Source organism: Canis lupus, chromosome 9 (assembly GCF_003254725.2).
Source record: "Canis lupus dingo isolate Sandy chromosome 9, ASM325472v2, whole genome shotgun sequence".
NCBI lineage: Eukaryota > Metazoa > Chordata > Mammalia > Carnivora > Canidae > Canis > Canis lupus.
Window position 1 is genome coordinate 31066843 of NC_064251.1, and position 12032 is coordinate 31078874.

Here is a 12032-nt window from a genome sequence, read left to right on the forward strand (position 1 = left end):
TGTTGATATTTTGCCTTCTTCCCATGAATCATGAATGTTCTCAATAGCATCTAGAATGATAAATCCTTTCCCAAAGATTTTCAGTTTACTTTGCCTAGATCCATCAGAGGAATCACTATCTATAGCAGTTATAGCCTTACAAAATTTATTTTAAAAAATAAGACTTGAAAGTCTAAATTATCCCTTGATCATCCCTCGATCAGTAGGCTGCTGAATGGATGTTGTGTTAGCAGGCATGAAAACAACATTAATCTTGTACAACTCCATCAGAGGTCTTGGGTGACAAGGTGCATTGTCAATGAGCAGTCATATATTGAAAAGAATCTTCTTTTTTGAGTGGTAGGTTTCAACAGTGGGTTTAACATATTCAGTAAAACATGCTATAAACAGATGTGTTGTCATCCAGACATTGCTGTTCCATTTATAGAGCACAGGCCATAATAGATTTAGCATAACTCTTAACTTAAATTCACCACCTGCATTGGCCCCTAACAGGAGAATAAGCCTGTCCTTGAAGCCAGGTATTGACCATTCCTCTCCACCTATGAAGGTTCTAGATGGCATCTTCTTCTGATAGAAGCTGTTTCAGCTACACTGAAAAACTGTTGTTTAGTGTAGTCACCTTGATTAATAGCTTAGCTAGATTTTTTGGATAACTTGCTTCTATATTAGCACTTGCCGGTTTACCTTCCATTTTTATGTAATGGAAATAACTTCTTCCCTTAAACCTCACGAACCTCTGCTAGCTTCAAACTTTTCTTCTGCAGCTTCCTTACTTGTCTCAGGCTTCACAGAATTAGAAAGTTAGGGCCTTGCTTGGGATTAGGCTTTGGTTTAAGGGACTACTGTGGCTGATTCAATCTTCTATCCAGACCACTAACACTCTCTGTCCATCAGCAATAAGGCAGTTTCACTTTCTTATCATTTCTGTGTCCACTGAGCAGCACTTATAACTTCCTTTAAGAACTGTTCCTTTGCATTTACAACCTAACTTTTTGGCACAATGGGCCTAGCTTCCAGCCTATCTTGGCTTTCAACGTGCCTTCCTCACAAGGCTTAATCACCTCTAGCTTTTGATTTAAAATGAAATATGTGATTTTTTCCTTTCTCTTGAACACTTAATGGCCATTAAATGGTTATTAAATGGCCTAAATGCAATATTGTTGTGTCTTAGGAAATAGAGGGACCCAAGGAAAGGGAGAAAAACAAGGGAATGACCAGTCAATGGAGCAGTCAGAACGCAGACAATATTTATCAAGTTTGAGACACCTGGGTGGCTCAGCGGTTGAGTGTCTGCCTTCAGCTCAGGGTGTGATCCCGGAATCTGGGATCGAGTCCCATATTGGGCTCCCGGCAAGGAGCCCACTTCTCTCTCTGCCTCTCTTTCTTTCTGTGTGTGTCTCTCATGAATAAATAAATAAAATTTTCAAAAAAAATTTCTTATCAAGTTCATTGTCTTATATTGGCACAATTTATGGTACCCCAAAAACAATTACAAAGCAACGTCAAAAATCACTGATCACAGAGTACCATAACAAATAATAATGAAAACGTTTGAAATATTGTGACAATTACCAAAATGTGACACAGAGACACAAAGTAAATAAATGCTATTGGAAAAATGGTGCTGACAGTCTTGCTCAATTCAGGGTTGCCACAAAACTTCAATTTGTAAAAAACAAAATCAGTAATGTATACTAAAGTGAAGTACAATAAAACAAGATATGCTCATATTTTGTCATTATCATTTTTTTTTTTTTGGCCTCAACTCCTTCCCAGCGTAAATTTTTAAGTAAATTTCTCTCATTCTGGAAAAATCACTGCACTCTAGGTTTCTGTATTTTTCCCTCATTCCCAACCACAAGTTCTGATTGCCAAGAATACTATTCATAGAATTTTGAACTAGGAAGAGATCTTTTGAACACAGAAAAGAGACCCACTCTCTATACTGAAACAGGGATAGGGGTCTGGAGGCTGGTCCATTCAGCTTCCTCCTCATTTCCCCTCAGCAAAAATCAGGACATCTCAAAAGGAACATATCATCTATTTTTTTAGCCACTGATTTAGATCAACTCACTAACCAAGAGTTTACCAAAGAAGATAAATGTTCAACTGCCAGTAGTTTTAATACTATTTAGTGGTGCCTGCTAACATGAAATTTTCTAGTCCAATGCATCTGTTAACCACTCTCACTTCACCATCAAAATAAACATTACTTCTAATGTATCCTCAAGAGCAACTACATAATTTACAAACAAAACAAAACCAAAAAAACCCATGTTAAATATTTTAAGAAGCTGGCAGAAGGGCATTAATCAAGAGGTCCTTCACATGAAAACTCTGACACATAGGGTGCATGCCCACAAAGTCAGTGGGCTTACCCTTCTTATTTTTAACCCTAAAAATGTAGGCAGTAAATTGGTAACTAGAAAAATGATGAATTCCTGTGAGAGTCACTTCTGGCTTAAACCACTTTTCCCCACATTTTCCATCTAGGAAGTATGGGTGAGTCATTCAATGTGTCTTTGAGGAAGAGTTGGATAGTCTCACTGTAGATTTCAAAACATAGTTCCTGAGATTTGAATTTTACCCTCTAGCAAAAACAGAACAAAAAGTCATAAATAAAAACTCACAACTGCCCATCAGTGACCCATATTTTGCCTCTTTTGCTTTAAGCTTTTTTGTTGCAGACACTGTTCTTGACTCCTTTAAGTGAAGTTCTGAAGTTGGAAAGCAAGGTAAAATATTATAGTGGCCAAGGGAGGTTAGCCTGATTTTTTAGATGAAACAGATGGGCAATCAAGGGATTTGAGCATTCTCTCTCTATCTTATTACATATTTTGAAGTTTTTCTCCAAGAGTAGTGAGTAAACTAAACCTTAGAGAATTAGTTTGATGCAGGTAGACAAAACTCTTCCCTTTTAGTAGCTTTTCATACCCTTCCCCTCACCAGGCTTCAGAGTAGTGAACCCAAGAAAAAATCTTCAGCATCTTTGAACAGTAGAAGGGCTGCTAAAGAAATGCAGCTTGGAAGGGGAGCATCTTATAGTTGGCTTATTTTATTGTATCATGTCTGGCCAGAATCTATAAGGCCATCAGTCTAAAAAATAAGATAATTAACAGGAAAAGAAAGCTTAATTTTTTTCCATATAGTCCCCCACCAAAGAATCACTTGTATTTTACGTTTTAAAACAGGAGGGAATAAATATGTTGGGTTGGCCCACACAACCATTAATTCATAAACTCAGGGATTAACATTTTGCAAGAGTTAACTCATGGTACTCTAAAGCTAAATTATTTCTGACCACATTTGCCTAAAAAATAGAAGATATGAGCATCCCTTCAAGACAACTAACTAAAAATCCTCTCACCCTTGAAAAGAGTGTAATGAAAACTACATAATGCAAAGCAGAAAATAAAACTATTAAAAAAAAAATAAAATAAAACTATTTGTGTCAGGCTTTTGGATGTGGCATTTTTTTAGGAGTAGACTTTCTTAATTATACTGGCAGAAGTAAATGTACATAAGACGGGCTGACACATGGGAAAAGCTATAGCATCCCAAAGCTTTTGAGAAGAAAGGTGTTATCAATTGGGATTTTAGAAGGTAGCTAATTCATTTATGAATAAATACTCCTTAAAAATTCTCATGTGCTCAGGATTAAATGACTTCATTAATATGTAATGATACTTTAAAATTAAGTGATCCCTTCCTGAGTTCCATTTATGGAGATCAAAAGATGACCACATCCATGTCCAGATGTGCAAATGTAATCAGAGGCAGAAAAAAAACAAAACAAAACAAAAAAAAAAAAAAATTGCGTCCTTTACCCCACCATCATCCTCAATTCAGACACCTGCAGTCACTACCTGCCAGAAACTGAACACCTACTTGATTTCTTTTCCTGATCAGGTACTGATATTTGAAGAAGATATCTTTTCATACCCAAACTGAGGTGGATATCCTTTGGTGGAAATGAAGAAGGGACATGAAAACAAGAATTGGAAAGTTGAAAGGCAGTGGCCTTGTGATTTACATTACATCCCACAAGCACAATACTGGAGGCAGCAGGCAGTAGGGAACACATGCATGATATTGCAGGCTAAAGCCAGAGGATAAAGCATTTTGTTTTTCTTTAAATTCATTTTTTCTATTGTTGTTGTTATGCTCTCTATTAGTTCAGAGTAACAGCCACTGGGGAGTAAGATAAGATCCCAGCTCAGTATAGTAAAGCCAAGCCAGATAAATCTCTGCTAGATACGGGAAGTTGGATGGGAAACTGTGAACATCAAACTCTCCTTGAGCTGTAAATCTGAGAAAAGGATTCAATTACTATTCAAAGAGACAGCAGAAATAAAGAAATATCCCACACTGTCTCTTGACAGATTCGGAACGGCACCTACCTCACCCAAGAACAAGTGTTCCTAATTCTATAACTCTTTGAAAATATTATCATAAAGTATTGGAAAGGTCTAACAAATAATAGGCCTGGGTGGAAGATAAATAGATGTAACAATTGTAAACTTCATTTTTTTTTATTACCACTTACTGGGCAGTAAGATCTAGTACTATTTTTTACTTGATATGGAAATGTGTTTCTCTCTCAAGATTATCAAAGCAGTGGGAAACCACTTGTCTTCCTGACTCTTTTTGCCCAGGCAATTTATATTAAGGATGAATTTGCCCACTTCTAATATGTCTCACCATGGAGCATTTCAATTTCTAATTTTATACAAGCTTAAAATGAAAAAAAAAAATACTTGTAAATTCATCTTTTTGATATGTGCAAGTGATATAATAAAAGCAAATTATAATTCTTTGGAGGTCACACACATCAGCATTTTCCTTGCTTTCTTTGGTTCTGCCTTATCTATAATTTTTTGGTTCAATCTGGTTCAATCTGTTGGAAGAATCCCATCCACAAGGACTAATCTGCCAATCACAGTCAGTATAAGATGTAAAATAAAACCTACAGGTCTGTGTTTAGGATCCATAGCCTGTCATCACCACCACTGCCCCCATACCTCAATCTTCTCCACCACCAAGCTCCACTTACCACCCATTCTCCCTTCCATCACTTCACCATCTCTCCTTGTCTCCATCACCATTATCACCATCACCACCTCTTCTCTGTCCTCCATGAATTCCCTCATAACCTCTCATCTCCACTCCTCCCGTGTCCTATTCCTTACTTGACCAATACACTTCCTCCTTTCTTCAGGCCTATTGGAGCTTAGAGATGAGACATGATCTGAAAATCAGGATCTGGAGGCCCTTCCCTCACTGGTTCTCTTCTCTGTGCTGAGTTTCTATGGCTGCCAATAACTTGGTAAACTTGAGCTCTCTCATTCTAGAACTTTAAGAGTCCATTGTAGAAAATAAGCTCTTTCTAAACTCTATGCATGTCCCACCTCTTTTCCAAACTAACCTCTGCCCTCAATTCAGATAAGTAACCTCTGCTTGCTTGGATACTTGACTGCTCTTTCATTCCTCTCCTTAAAGAACTATCAAAGAACCCCGTTTCCCGCCCATATCCAGTCTTCATATCTAAGTCCATCTCTCATATCCAAGTCTATTTTGCCTGATTGTTTATCCCACTCTTACCAAATTTTTGTGTCTAGACCTCACACACTGTACCAAAGCCTTACAGAATTATAATAAGTCTTGTTCCTTTGTTTCTGATTTGCCCTTTCCATTTCCCTCTAGAGTCATTTTACTTTGAAATATAAGTCTTGTTTCTAGCAAGAAGTATCACAGATTTAAGCACATAAAATACTACAAGATTTAGCTTTTTGTGTTCAATTGTTATGAAGAATAGGATGGACACACCATATTTGTTGAGAGTCAATCCAATGTATTAAGCTTTTAGACTTCTTCTGGTGTACTGGAAATGTGAATGTTCCCAATTTGACTCCTCTAAAGGAAATATTGCTGAAAATCTATAAGGTTTCTGAAATTTGAGGTAAGATTCATGTGCCTTGTGTTCTTGCTCAAGAAGAAATAGCATGAATGGCATTGTTAATAAAGAAGCTCCATTATTCTCAAAAGTTTAACTTAAGACCAGTTGATTGCCAAAGAGAAAACATGCTGAATCAATTCATATGACAAGTACTAGTTCATTTTCCAAGAATGTAGAAACAGTAACTTGGATTTGGTTCAACCAGTTTGCTACCAAATCAACAATTAGTATAAAAAGGACATATGAAAATAAAACGCAAGGAAGTGGAGGAAATTAAAATGCAAGTAATGCTTTCCTTTTCCTCAGGTTAGACTCCAATGTTTCATGGTCTAAGAACACATAAAGGTTGAATGACCAGAAGTCATGAATTCAGAGAAAGGTTAAAACAATACTCAAGGGTCTACCAACTACCATATCAATAAATTCCTTGCTATGCCACAATGATTTATTTCCCTGTTTCACTGATTTCTATGTCAGAATTAGGAAAATGCCTTCAGCATCCAAAGGTGCATAATCAAAAATAGACTGCAAAAGAGACTTCATTATAAACAACAGATATAAATTCTGGCAAACTTAAAGAGAACATGATTATTGGAAAGATTGTGGATAGCTAACATAATCAATGGAAAGAGTGCAGAACTAGGCTCTGGGTAGCAGGACCATACCAAGACATATAAGTGTTCATACTGGAATGAAGAAGCTTTAAATATTTTCCACGTTGCCACAGCACCACCAATATTGAAATAAAGAAACTCAATTAGTCAACTTTATCATATGTTCTAACATGCCCACTCCTTGGAGAAGGGATAGAAGATCATGCTGATTAATAGTGCCACCTGGATCATCCATAATTAGAGAAGTTGCTACTGAGGGGTGCCTGCATGGCTCAGTCAGTTAAGTGTCTTTGGTTCAGGTCATGGTCTCCAGGTCCTGTGATTAAGCCCAGGGTGGCAGACTTCCTGCTCATTGGGGAGTCTGCGTCTCCTCTTCCTCTGCCCCTCTCCCACACTCTCTTTCAAATAAATATAAAAAAAGCTTAAAAAAAAAGTTGTTACTCAAAAGTTAATTGGAATGCTATTACATAAAAAAAGTGGTGGGCTGGGTAATGGACACAGAATCGCTAGATAAGCAAGAAATTTCTACTACCTTACCCAATATATTTATGTAAGTTACTTTCTCATTATTTTTCTGTTCAAATGCTCCTGGGATGGTCACTCAGCCATTCAGAGGCATTGTCCTGTCAATACAAACAATCCACAGCATTCTTACAACTGAGTATTCAGGACATGGGATGTGCTAATGTGGCACATTATTTGCTCTGCCCTTATAGACCATGATTCTGAAGAAAACCAACAGGTTGACTTCTGTCCCTGATAATAAATTCAGTGTTTGTCAAATTTTATAAATGTTTTAGCAGAAAAGTTTGAGGGATTATTCTCCTCAGAAAGTTTCTCTACCTCTCCAGAGTCCTCCAGAACAAGGGGGGGAAAAAGGCTTTAACCTCAACCACAGATAGGTTTCTACCCCTGGCTATACTGAATTCTCCTTAGGCAATCACTTGGAATTCAAGACAACTTTTTAGATCTGTCTTGAGAGTATAAAGGAAGGAAGAAGAGAGGGGAAGGACAAGAAACAATGAGGGAAGTTATGCACATCTGCTACCCATTTGGACTGCAATTGTTTCACATGCACTAAGACAACTAACCACGATAAAGCAAAAACATCTGTTGTTCTGACCCCACAGTATGCCAAGTGACCAATGTGACTGATTCCTCTAAATGAAATTAATGAACTAATTAGTCTTCTATTGACCAGTCTGAGAATTTATACTGGAAAATGATAGAAGATTATGGAATTCAGATAAAATCAGACTGAGATTTATATCCCTGTACTTCTATTAACAAGACAAAGGAATATAACCCCTCTGAACCTTATTTGGTGTCTATAAAGTGACTTTATTTTGCTCCTATTCAGTAAGATGATGTTTGTATGGTGACTTGTGCTTTATAGATGCTCAGCAATGATCATTCTCTTTTGTCTCTCTGGTATAATTAAAGGAATAAACTCTGGAACACACACAAATGTATACTCTTCTATATTCCTCACTTATTAACTAAGCATTGGTTGCAAGTCTACACTATGCCGGAAACTGCTCTGGAGACTGGGTATATCCTGGCATACAAGTCAAAAAAAGTTTCTTCCTCATGAAGTTTATAAGGCTAGGGAAAGATAGTAGCAAATAAGTAAATAACTACAAAATAGAGAAGAATAGTAGTGAGTGCATAGATAATAAATTCGCTATATAAATAGTTAAAGATGGCTGCTCTGAAGAGGTAACATTTGAATAATAATAAAAGCTTACCTTGGATAGATATGGAGAAAGATCAACCATATAGAAGCAGCAGCAAAGATTAAGGTCTTAATGAGCAGTGAGCCTCACATTTTTGAAGAACAAGAAGGCCAGCATTAGTGAAGCTTAGAGAGAATGGGATAAACCATTAAGAGAGATCACAAAGCTGGCTCCTGCCAGATCACATAGGGCCTCATAGGCTCTCATGTAGAGTTTAGATTTTATTCTACTCCAATGAAAAACCATGGCAGGGAGGGAGTCTTAAGAAAGTGAAATGATTTGAATTCTGATTTAAAATAATCACACAGACTACTATGTGGAGAATAAATTATCGAAGACCATTATCATCCCCACACTAAAGATATTTCCATTTCCATTCTAATCACACTCTTCCAGGCTACAGTCTAGGTTACCTGTGAATCTCTTCAAATGCATATTGAACATGAAATTTTGAGTACTATCTAAGCAGTCCCAAGTACTAAGAAACTATTTACCTGCTTCTTTGTACATCTATCAACAAAATCTAAGGTCATATTCACTTTTTAAAAAATAACTGCATGTCAAGATGAAGAGTTACAGACTGACTCCTACTTGAAATAATTTTAAAATTGGGCAAAATATATGAGACAAAGATTTTCAGACATTGTGTGTTAGGTAGCACAGGAAAATGATCTCTAAGAGAAGAAAAAACAAGGTAAGTCCTATAACTGCTCTAGCTTATGACCTGCAAAATTTCCACTGAGTCGAGGAGCTAAGTTTGGGAATCAAGTCAAGGTGGCAAGAGTTCTCAGAGCAAAGTACCTAAGAGAGGAAGGCTGCAGATAAAGAGCCCTGGAGATCTGTAGAAAGTTTCCCCATGCAGTTTCAGCTGAGAACTTAGTGCATATAAGCAAGAAAACAACCTAAACTCTGGGAAAGAATCATCAACAAGGACTAGAGGGAACAGTCATTAGAGTTCACATGGGGCCAAAAATAGTTTGTGTCCCCACCAGTCAGAGTGTAAGAACCATGTGTCATGCATCAAGCATTGAATAGAGTATCTAGAAGGATATTGAGTCAATAACAGAGAAAGATTAGACTATTAGACTAAAGTTTACTCTCATTCCACCTTAAAAAACTTAAAAGCAAACCTAGAAAGGATCCAACAATTTCTGTGTAATTTAACTGCATTTCACAATAAAGCCAAAAGAAAAAAAAAATCAAAGGGAAATTAGAAAGTATTTTAAACTTAATGAAAATTTTTAAATATCAAAACTGGTTAGACACAGCTAACAAACTTAGAGGGAAATTTATATGCTTAGTATTTACATATAATATAAGAAAGGCCCCAAATCAATAATCTCAGCTTGACTTTAAAAACTAAAAGCAGAAAACAAAAATTAAACCCAAAGTGAGCAGGAAAAAAGATGAAGTAGAAATCAATAAATAGAAAATACAAAAGCAGTAGTGAAAAATCAGTAAAACCCAGATTTGGTTCTTTGAGTAGATAAATAAAAGCAATAAACCTCTAGCCAGACCAATTAGTGAAGGGGGGGAGGGGAGTCTGAAAGAGAGAATAATTACAGATCCCACAAATATTAACAGGATAAGAAAATATTATGAGCTATATGCCTATAAATTTAATGAATTAGATGAAATGGACAAATTTCTTAAGACACATGTAATTAAAATTCATTCAAGAATAATTACATAATTTGTACAGTCCTATACCTACTAAACATTTTGAATTGTAATTTAAAAACATTTCCACAAAAGGAATTCAAGGATCTGATAGTTTCACTAGTGAATGCTACAAAACATTTAAAAAGAAAATAATTCACTCAGCATAATACCCTCCAGTTCCATCCACGTTGAAGCAAATAGTGGGTATTTGTCGTTTCTAATGGCTGAGTAATATTCCATTGTATATATAAACCACATCTTCTTTATCCATTCATCTTTCGATGTCTCAAGCAGAGCTTTAGACTTCCAAGATGGCCCATAAATATCTGTTGAATGTAATTGAATAAGGAACGAATTAGAAAAATATTTCATCAAGGTAAAATGTATTTATTAATTTATTTACTATGTATTTATTGAGTACTATGAAAATGTTTTTGGCCAAAAAAAAAAAAAATACATCCAAAGAAGCACGATATTATTTTAGAACAACAATTCATCTCCCTTGCTAGTAAAGGCCAGATTTGGTCAATAAATAATTGATAATTTACTGCCTAAAATGAATTGTGAGGGGTGTGTGTGAGTAGCATAGTCCGTTAAGTGTCTAACTCTTATTTTGGCTCAGGTCATGATTACAAGGTCATGAGATAAAGCCTTGTGTCAAGACCATGCTCAGCTCTCAGTCTGCTTGAGATTCTCTCCTTCACCCTCTGCCACTCCCCCCTCTTTCTCTAAATTAAATAAATAAATCTTTTAAAATTTTTTTTAAAAAAATAAAAAAGAAAAAAAGAAAAAGAAAATAATTCTACACAAATTTCTTCCAGAAAACTGAATACAGGGAAATATTTCATAACTTATTTTAATAAGGCCAGAATTAGGGGTGCCTGGGTGACTTAGCTGGTTAAACAGCTGCCTTTGGCTCAGGTCATGAGTCCTGGAATGGAGTCTCATGTTTGGCTCCCTGCTCAGCAGGGAACCTGCTTCTCCCTCTCTTCTGCTCCCCACCCCTAGCTTGTACTTTCTCTCCCCCTCACTCTCAAATAATAAAATCTTTAAAAAAAAATGAGGCCAGAATTATCTTTATACCCAAATCAAACAAAGACACTGAAAGAAAGCAGCAAATAAATACCCCCCTTAAATATATCAAAATCTCTTAGTGTTAGTAAATCAAATCTAATAACATTTAAACAGAAAAATGCACAATGACCAAGAAAGTTTATCTTGGAAATGTAAGGCTGTTTTAATGTTTTAAAATTAGTTAATGTAACTAACCATATTAACAAATTTAAAAACAAAGACCATGATCATCTGAATAAATACAAAAAAATCATTTGACAAGATCCAACAACCATTCCTATTTAAAACTCTCAGGAACGAATGGTATTTCCTCAACCTGATAAAGAGCATCTACAAAAACCTTAGTTATTACCATACTTCATGTTGAATATAGAATGCTTTCCTCATAAGATTGGAAATAGGGCAAATGGTATCTATAGTCAGCCCTTTTATCGTTTTGCCCTTTTACATTTTACTGAGGGTTCCAATTGGTACAATGAGTCAAGAAAATGAATATAGGGCATCTAGAGTGGAATGGAAGAACAATCTTTATTTGCAGATGCCATGCTTACCTGAGTTGCAAATCATACAGAATCCACACAATCAGAATTAATGGGGATAGTAAGATTTCAGGATAAAGGCAAAATAAAGATAACTCAGTTGTATTTCTATATGCCAACAATAAAACAACCAAAAACTGAAATTTTTTTATTTTTATTTTTTTAAAGATTTTATTTATTTATTCATGAGAGACAGAGAGAGAGAGAGAGAGAGAGAGGGGCAGAGACTCAGGCAAAGGGAGAAGCAGGCTCCAGGCAGGGAGCCTGACGTGGGACTCAATCCTGGATCTCCAGGATCCCACCCTGGGCTGAAGGTGGCGCTAAACCGCTGAGCCACCCAGGCGGCCCGAAACTGAAATTTTAAAATATCATTTAAAATAGCACAAAATAGGAAATACATTTTTTAAGATTTTATTTATTTATTCATAAGAGACACAGAGAGAGAAAG

At 36.1% G+C, this 12032-nt stretch overlaps 2 long non-coding RNA genes across 2 annotated transcripts in view; both read right to left on the reverse strand.

Moving 5' to 3' along the window:
* The window catches only part of LOC125755736 (uncharacterized), a 46763-nt gene extending 41336 nt beyond the window's left edge, over positions 1-5427 (reverse strand). Inside the window, exon 1 of the long non-coding RNA XR_007412934.1 lies at positions 5193-5427. This is a non-coding gene — a long non-coding RNA (uncharacterized LOC125755736). The remainder of the gene's footprint in view (positions 1-5192) is intronic.
* Positions 5428-10041: 4614 nt separating this feature from the next.
* Positions 10042-12032, reverse strand: part of LOC112655132 (uncharacterized) — a 136041-nt gene continuing 134050 nt past the window's right edge. The window contains exon 5 of the long non-coding RNA XR_007412935.1: positions 10042-10297. This is a non-coding gene — a long non-coding RNA (uncharacterized LOC112655132). The remainder of the gene's footprint in view (positions 10298-12032) is intronic.